Source organism: Nannospalax galili, unplaced genomic scaffold (genome assembly GCF_000622305.1).
Source record: "Nannospalax galili isolate Female #2095 unplaced genomic scaffold, S.galili_v1.0 scaffold648, whole genome shotgun sequence".
NCBI lineage: Eukaryota > Metazoa > Chordata > Mammalia > Rodentia > Spalacidae > Nannospalax > Nannospalax galili.
In genome coordinates this window covers 4,365,582-4,374,666 of record NW_008360311.1, presented here as the reverse complement: position 1 = coordinate 4,374,666, position 9,085 = coordinate 4,365,582, and the positions used below count along the sequence as shown (strand labels likewise).

Below are 9,085 nucleotides of genomic sequence, written 5' to 3'. Positions count from 1 at the left end.
TATTTATTTATTTATTTATGGTCTTCTTGAGACAGGGTCTCCCTGTAGCCCCAGCTGGCCTGGAACTCCCTTTGTAGACCAGGCTGGTCTTGAACTGACAGAGATCCGCCTGCCTCTGCCTCTGAGCACCACCACGCCCAGCTTTGCTGCACCTTGAACTAAGACTACCAATCTCAAGGGCCATGAAGAAATCGGCTTTGTTACTTAAGCTACTGGGTTTACGGGATTTTGCTGTGCCAGCCCATGTGGACTAAGATTATCACTATACCATACCCTCCCTCTGTCCACCAAAAATGCTCCAATAAACTCTGACCGGCATAACATGCTAAAATCATAAAAACACATGTCTTGTGAGGAAGAGGCACTGATTGGTGAGTGTCATGCCCTCCCTAGGGCTCCCACTGCAAACAGGCCTAGGCTGCTTCACACACTCTGTTTATATGGACAGTACCTTCTAGAAGCTCTCGATGGTAGAGGAAAAACCATAGAAGCCTATGCAATGGTTTGTGTTTTTTGAGACAGGTCTCTAGCCCAGGTTGAACTTGACTCTCCATGTAGCTGAGGATGACCTGGAACTCGGGATCTTTTTACCTCACCTCCTGAGTGCCGGGATTACAGCTCTGCTCAGTCACACCTAGTTTATTCAGGGCTGGGGATCAAATGCTGGGCCTATGCATTCCAGGCAAGCATTCTCCTAACTGTGCTACTTCCTTGGTTCAATTTTTTTTTTTAAAGAAAAGTCATTTTTAGAATAGTTTTAGACTTACAGGAAAACCTGCATAGGCAGTACAGAGTTCTCCTGTGCCCGTACAGTTACCAGGCCACATTAGTGTGGCACAACACAATTAAGAACATTGATTGCTACATTACTGTGTGCTAACACCCTACTCATTCAAGTTTCCTGATTCGTACTAAGGTCCCTTTTCTACTCTGGGATCCCATGCAGGACACCACAGCGACCTAGCTGTTGTACCCTCCTTACACTCCTCTAGACAATGACAGCTTCTCCGATTTCGTTTGTCATTCATAACCCTGACAGTTTTGAGTGTGGGTGAAATACTTTTCAGAATTTCTCTCTAGTGAGGGTATTCTGATGTTTTCCTCAGGATTAGGTGTGGACGATGGACCTAAGGCGGGAGACCCCGGAGGCGAGGTCCCGTCCTCACTGCATCCTCTCAGGGGCATGTGCTCTATCAGGTGACCTGCTGCTGCTGCTGTTGCCGCTGATCACCGGCTGAGGCAGTGTCTGTCAGGGTTCTTCAGTTCAGTTACCCCTCTCCCTTTTCCACATTCTATTCCTTGGAGTGCCCCCCGACCCCTCATGGGGTTTATACTCCTCAAAAGTGCAACACTGGGCTAGAGAGATGGCTCAGTGGTTAAGAACACTGGTTGCTCTTGCAGAAGACCCAAGTTCAATTCCCAGCACCCACATGGCGGCTAACAGCTGTCTATAACTCCAGTCCCAGGGGATCTGATGCCTCTTCTGTCTTCCACTGGCATTGCTTTGCATACATGCAGGTAATACACGCATACACAGAAAAATAAAATATTTTTTAAAAGAGTTCAACTCCTACACAAATCATTTAGAATTCTTCTGCACAGAGTTCTTTGATCTCCTCCACTTACATATTTACAACCTTTGGGGTGAGTTCTTCAGTAGATTTTTTTTTATTTTTAAATATTGTAAAAATATGGAATGCTTCACGAATTTGCGTGTCATCCTTGCACAGGGGCCACGTTAATTTTCTCTGTATCGTTCCAATTTTAGTATATGTGCTGCCGAAACGAGTGCTAGATTTTATTTTTAAGAGTATTGCAAAGTTGAGCTACAAGTGGAGTTAGCAAAAGCAAAACAGAACATTCAATAAACTCACCAAAGGGACAAAGGACCCGAGTATATATTCAAGAAAAAGACAAAGGGGCCGGAGAAAGGGCTCAGCAGGTTACAAGCACTTGCTCCTCTTGCAGAGAACCTGAATTCAGTTCCCAGCACCCACATCAGGCAGCTCATAGCTGTTTGCAACTCCAGTTCCAAGGGATCTGACCCTCTCTTCTGGCCTCTGCAGTCACTGAACGAATGTGGTAGACTTACACACACTCAGGCACACACACATAAAAAACACCATCAGTCAGCAGAAAAATACAAACAGAAACCACACAGGAGGCCACTGCACAACTCTCAGCACAGCTGGGACCCAAAAGACAAGGGACCAAGTGTTAACAGTGTGGAGAGAGAGGGCCCCCCACCGCTGGGAGGGCAGTTTACTACCGTCATGGAAAGCAGCGCGAAGGGTTCTCAAAAAGTAAACAGAGCAGCAGGTGGCCTGGCAGCGCCACACGTGGTGTTCATGAACAGGAAGTGGACGAGAGACCTCTGCCTGGTCCCCATCACTGCACCATTGTTCCCAACAGCCATGATGGGGCAAAGACCTGCGTGTCCACCCACTGACTCATCAGCTGCTACCATCTCATCTTCCAAGGGCCCCGCACGCTCAGCAGGGCTTCTGGCAATTTCTCCAACAGACTTGCCGCTTTTCCAGAGCCTCGTCTTAAGGCCCAGCGGCCCCCGGCTGGTGCTGCTCCTCCAAGGCCTGTCTCCAGCTCCCTGTCTGGCTTGCCATGCTGAAAAGAGCCCTTCCGTGGCCTGCCCAGTGCATGCTCAGTTCCGTGCAGCAAGACAAGCTGTGTGAGCCTCTTGGAAACCTCATCATCTGGCAGGAAGTACCTGGCTTCCCAGCAAAGAAACTCCCATGAGCATCTCTCCAAAGGGAAAGAAGAGAACCCCGATCTGTGACAACAGGTTTCCTTGAAGGTCCTGCTCAGCCCAGTGGTGTGACACACAGCTGAAGGCTTTGCTGGCCACAGACGCTTACCCTGTGAGGTCCAGGTGGGCTCAGGGCCTGGTGTCCAGTGTAGCGAGAATTTAGTCAGCTTCGACTGAGTGGAATTTCCTGGGGCTGGAACCCGGTTTCCTATTTACACTCTGCTTCTGAGAAGCCTTACACAGGGCACAGACAGATCTTGGCTAATGAGTCAAGATTTGTTTTCTTTCTACAACTGAGTATTCGGTCAGGATGCTCAATCCAGCCAGCCATGCCATGGGGACAGAGTGGAATGAAAACATTCTTCTAGAAAGAGGAAGGAACAGTATAATGAACCAGCATGCCCCAGCAGACAGATGAATCCTTCTGTAAGGACTCAAACTCCCAGGAACTTCATCTCAGGACCGATGTTAGAGGTCCATAAAACGGGCTCTCATGGTGTAAAATGACATAGTGTTCTTTCTGTGTTGTTCAGGATAATCCCATAATCAGGCTAATTATATCACTGATTTTGGTGTCATTTTGAGTATTACAATTTTTCTTCTAATACACCACACAAAATTTGAGTCTACCTTTGAGTATTTGCAATTGAAAAGACAGCAAGAGCCGTCATCACACCACCATCCCAGGAGACTTGGCAGGACAACTCCACCCAGAGCTTCTCTCAAAATTGCTTCCTCCCACTCCAGCCCTCCTGTTCACCTGCCTGTACCGCACCTGGATGTTCAGAAAATGCTTCCCCTTCTCCCAGGTTCAGGGCTTCCCAGCTGTGGTCCATTTGTCTCACCAACCCATCCACAGTTAAGGAACTCTATCTTTGGGGCACGACTCTCTTTCCCTCTTGAAATCAGAGCAAACAAAACCCTCCCCAAATCAGATCTATCCACATTTCCTCACAGGAGAGTGTGGGAGGATCATCAGACCCTCACCTGAGATTCCCAGCATTCCCTCCGTCCTGCCCTGACCCCTGGTTGCATGTAATCCTGCCCCAGCAGCCAAGGATCTTGGGGGTGCTGGAGGATGTAGGAAATGGAAGACGGCCTGGGATGGGGACTCCCATGGTGCAGCTTCCATGAGCTGTTGCCCATGATGGGGTGGACTTCTTGGTGATGCATCTGCCCCTGCGCCCCTGGTAAATTAACACAACAAACTCACTGGTTCACTAAGCTGGACTTGCATGGAATCGTTTCTTTGGTCTGTTGTGATCACCCTCTCTATCTGAGTGATTAGAAATAGACTCCCCAGGAAAAGCCACACTGCACTACAGTGATGTGCTAATGGGATTGGCCGTTCCAGCCGTTCAATGTACATTCTCATGGTGGCCCTGGAACACCCCAGATTTCTGGAACACATGATGGTAGAAGATATTAAGACATGATTCTTCCACACAGGCATGTCCCCAAACAATGTCCCGCCTGTCCCCAAACAATGGCTTTTCTCTGGACAAAGGGTTTTCCTGACATACTGACTGATGGCTCATCACTGGAACAAGGAAAGCCCAAGGCCCATATCCTTTAGGAATGGTAGCCTCCGAGATAATGTTCAGGACAGTTGCCTTGGGGAGTGTCTGATGTAGCTGTGATTCACCCCATAATTCCCTTTGTGATCCTAGAGAGCCAGGAGGCCTTTCCCCAGATGAGGAGGTTGGGAGATGTGGGCTACCTGCATCTGAAGTCATAAGCAGCTTCTTTCCTGGGTCCAGTGCCTTTTATTCCTTATATTTGTCTTCTTCTGTATTAATTGTTTCTATTTTTTTAATTGCGTGTTCTTGAGTGAGTGCACACATGCTGCCGTGCACACATGGAAGTGGAAGCATGGGACAACTCTTTTGGGAATCAGTTCTCTTTCCGCCTTTTGTTATTTGTTTATGACAGGGTCTCCCTGTAGCCCCTGCTGCCTGTGTTACCCCTCTATTCTCTGAGTCACATCCCATTTTCTTCCAAAGGAATCAATCATTGATCCCAGAGTCTCAGCAGTTTAAAATTTAAATTAAGACCCTGGAGTGGTGGCACACGCCTTTAGTCCCAGCAGTTGGTAAGGCAGAGGCAGGCAGATCTCTGTGAGTTCAAGGCCAGCCTGATCTACAAAGTGAGTTCTAGGCAAGTTGGGGGCTACATGGAGACCTTGTCTCAAAAACACCACCAATAACAAAATTTTTAATTAAGGGTATCTAGAAAGATGGCTCAGTGGTTAAGAGCACTGACTTCTCTTGCAGAGGACCTGGGTTCAGTTCCCAGCACCTATATGGCAGCTAACAGCTGTCCATAACTCCACTTCTAGGGGATCTGATGCCCTCTTCTGACCTTTGCAGGCGTTGCACACAGGTGGTACACTTACATACATTCAAGCAAAACACTCATACACATAAAATAAAAATAAATTTTAAAAAATTAAATTAAGTCAGGTGTGGTGGTACATGCCTTAATCCCAGCACTTGGGAGGCAGAGGCAGGTCGATCTCTGTGAGTTCAAGGCCAGTCTAGTCTACATGGTGAGTTCCAGGCCAGTTTCTAGTGAGTCTACATGGTGAGTTTCCAGGCTACAGGAAAACCCTCTCTCAAAAAGACCCGTCTCCCAAAAAATTAAATTAAGAGATCAGAACACTAAAGCCCAAGTCTAGGAGCTCCAAACATTAATCACAGCTCAGCCCCTTCTCTGGGAAAAGATGGCTGAGGTGAAGATCAGCAGTTCACACACACACACACACACATACATACACACACACACACACACACACACGCAACACATACATATAACATATAACATATACGTATGCATATATACACATACCTACAATACATACCCACACCAATACGTTTATACGCACATGCACATACACATATACACGCATATATGTGTAGGCACACCTGTGCACATACTATGTGCACGCATATATACACAGCATGTATACCACTATCCACTCCGCCTCTTCTAAGCCCCACCTTCTACTCCTTCTCTGAAGAGAGGCTCTTGAGCTCACTCTCTGTATGGTCTTACTTTCGAGTCTGAGCAGATTCCAGCTCCTCTTCAAATGAGACGGCCATTCAGCCACCAGGCACGTCTGACGAGGCTGATGCCTGAAGAGGTTGAGGTCTAGAATTATTAACACTCAACCAGATGTTGGGGAACAAGGGGCAACTTGAAGGAAGGCAGCCCAGCCCGCCTTGCTCTGCCTTCCTGTCCTCTCTCCATTGAAGTCAGAGCCAGAAATAGCAACGATTGCCTGAAAACACCTCTCAGGTGTCCAGAACACTAGGTGGCTCGCTGCAGTCCATTTCCAGCGCTGTGGAGGAATCTCGCCAAGCTGCCATAGTTACAGTAATAACGATCAATTGTATAGGTATCACAGGTCCCAAAATGCTTTGATAAGTATCACTTAGCAAGTGTTCAGGGCTATAATAAAAGACAGAACCTAGACTGCTTATAAACAACGGTTTATTCCTCACAGTTCTGGAGGCTGGGAAACCATAAATCAAGGTACTACTGGATTCAGTGTCTGGTTCACTGAAGGTGCCTTTTAGCTGTATCTTCATGTGGTGGAAGGAATGAACAAGGCCCCTTGGACCTATTTTATGAAAGCATTTGTCCCTTGCATAGAGGACAGCAGGTGCTGTCTGTTCACTGGGAGAGGAGTATTGAATCCCATCTTTAAAAGGTTTCAGGGTCAGCTTCCTACTTTCTAGACATGAAAGCATTTCTCTCCCTGCCCGCCTTCCTCCTCTGCTGCTCCCAAGATGGCAGGCTCTCTATGCCATAGGGAGATGGAAGATGGTAGGATGTGTGGGCCTGTCCCTCAGCCTGTGTAATCAACTGGGCATGTCAGGTCTGAGTGTAGGTATCTGGTCACCATGAACACTGGGCACATGGCTGTCTAACCTGCCTGCTGGCTCCCCTCTTCCTCCAGCAGCACCTACCCAGCTCATCTGGCACGGTGGATCACCATTTCTTTCTCTGATTACCTTAAATTCAGCATCACTAGGAAAGTAAATGCTCTGCCTAAAACAAACAAATCATCCAACACATTCCAGACACAAGCTGAAGCAATTTTTAATAACCTTTTTCCTTTGGGTCATCTAAGCTATCTCTGTGGCCCTTTGAAGGAATAATTGAGACCTGACCCCCCACAAAAGCCTTGCCAGAGCTTAAGGCGACCTGCTGAGCAGCCTGCATCTGGAATCCAGATGCTGAGGAAGCTGTTATGTGTCTCTAGGAGCTGTGGTGGGAATCTGCATTTTTCCAGCTCTGACTCGCCATGAAGCATGCTGCTGCAGGCTAGACCCAGCTCTGCACTGGATGGTTTCCCAAGGCAGACTCACCCAACAGGCCTGGGAAGCTGGCTAATCCTCTTCAGGGTGTGGTGACTGTCACCAGCCCGAGCCAACAGCCGAACAGTGCCTGCTGAAGACCCAAGGCTGGAAATGTGGGGCAAGACATGCATAGTGGTGAGAGGACAGAGGAGCCTCTGGATGCTGTCCCTGCTTAGTCTAGGGAGGGCATAGGGACCAGTATCCTCAGCCCAGGGGAGTCACGCGTGCCATCTTTGTCACTACAGACATGCGATAAAGCAGCCATGCCCACATCTGCAGGCCTGGTGTCAAAACTTGAGGGTGATGGAAACTGCACTGTTGTTCTGGTCACTGACACCGAACACTGACTTTGGGCATTTGTTTTGAGACAGGGCCTTGCTCTGTAGCCCATGCTAGACTTGAGCTGGAGCCCTTCCTGTTTTAGCCTTCAAAGTGCTGGGATTAGAGGTCTTCATCCCTGCGCTCAGCCCTGCCTTATCTTTAGAGGCATCCAGACAGGGATACAAGGAACAAGAACCGCTCTGGTGACTGCTATAATGCAAGGGAATCAAAGACCCTGAAGAGGTGTTCTGGGGTAGCTGGCGGTGCTGTGAGCTGGAGAGCTCTCAACGTCCTCCACTTCCTATATTTTATCACTCCTGAGTTCTTTTGTTGTTTTTTTGTTTTTGGTCTTTTTGAGACAGGGTCTCCCTGTAGCCCTAGCTGGCCTGGATTCACGATGGAGACCAGGCTGGCCTCGAACTCACAGAGATATTCTGCTTCTGCCTCCCGAGTGCTGGGATTAAAGACATGCGCCATCTTGCCCACCTCATTCCTGGTTGATGGAGGGGACCAGATGTACACGCCTCAAGGCATGTGCACACGTGTGATCCTGGCACTCAGAGAGGGAGACAGGAGGATGGCGAATTTGAGGCCAGTCTGGGCTGCATAGTGAGAACTTCTCTCAAGAAATAAGGGTCAGGCCGGGCTTGGTGGTGCACGCCTTTAATCCCAGCACTCGGGAGGCAGAGGCAGGAGGATCATTGTGAGTTCAAGGTCAGCCTGGTCTATATAGTGAGTTCAGGTCAGCTGGGACTACAGGGAGACCTTGTCTCAAAAAGACAAACAAAATAAAATAAAATGAATAAATAAATAAATAAATAAGGGTTAGGCCAAGTGTGGTGACCACACCTGTAGTCCTAGCACTCAGGAGGCAGAGGCAGGCAGATCTCTGTGAGTTCAAGACCAACCTGGTCTACATAACAAGTTCCAAGTCAGCCAGGGCTGCGTATTGAGACCTTGTCCTAAAAAAATCTTTTCATTGGGGTTGGAAAGATGGCTCAGTAGTTTACAGCACTGGCTGCTTTTGCAGAGGACCTGGGTTTGGCTCCTTGGACCCATTATGGTGGATAACAACTGTCTGTAACTCCAGTTCCAGAGAATCTGAGGCCCTTTTCCAACCCTGTGGAACCTCTCAGACAAGTTGCTGGTCTCTCTGATCCCACAGGGTCTTTGATTCTAAAGTGGGGACAATCCCTTGCTTCAACAGTAGACTGAGAATTAGTCAGGACAGAGATCATGCCTTAACCCTGACTATGTCTTAATATTCATGATACACAATGACACATGAAAAATAATCCCAGATCACCTGAGTACAATTTACAGCACTAAACAGATTTTCATTTTTCTTCTCACTTTTCAGTATTGTCTGTGAATGTTCTTGGATGAGAAAGTGCCTGTTCGAGCTTAAATGTGCAAAACAAGGGAAAGGCACTGGACACAGGTGGCTCCTGCTCCAGGCATTCACAACTGAGACCCGGGGAAGTTCCTTTAATCTTGTTGAGCCTCAGTGAGTTCATCTGTACAATGGGGAGACTAATGTCCCCTCAAAGGGCTGTGGTTAGGATCAAACAGGCTTATGAATGTAAAAGCCCATGATGCCCTGAGGGAGGGGAGTCAGCTGTTCATGGATCATCTG

At 48.0% G+C, this 9,085-nt stretch overlaps 1 non-coding gene across 1 annotated transcript; it reads right to left on the bottom strand.

Moving 5' to 3' along the window:
* Positions 1-1,685: 1,685 nt before the first annotated feature.
* On the bottom strand, positions 1,686-1,792 carry LOC115068704. Its single transcript, XR_003848051.1, has one exon. It is a non-coding gene; the product is annotated as a U6 spliceosomal RNA (small nuclear RNA).
* Positions 1,793-9,085: the final 7,293 nt, after the last annotated feature.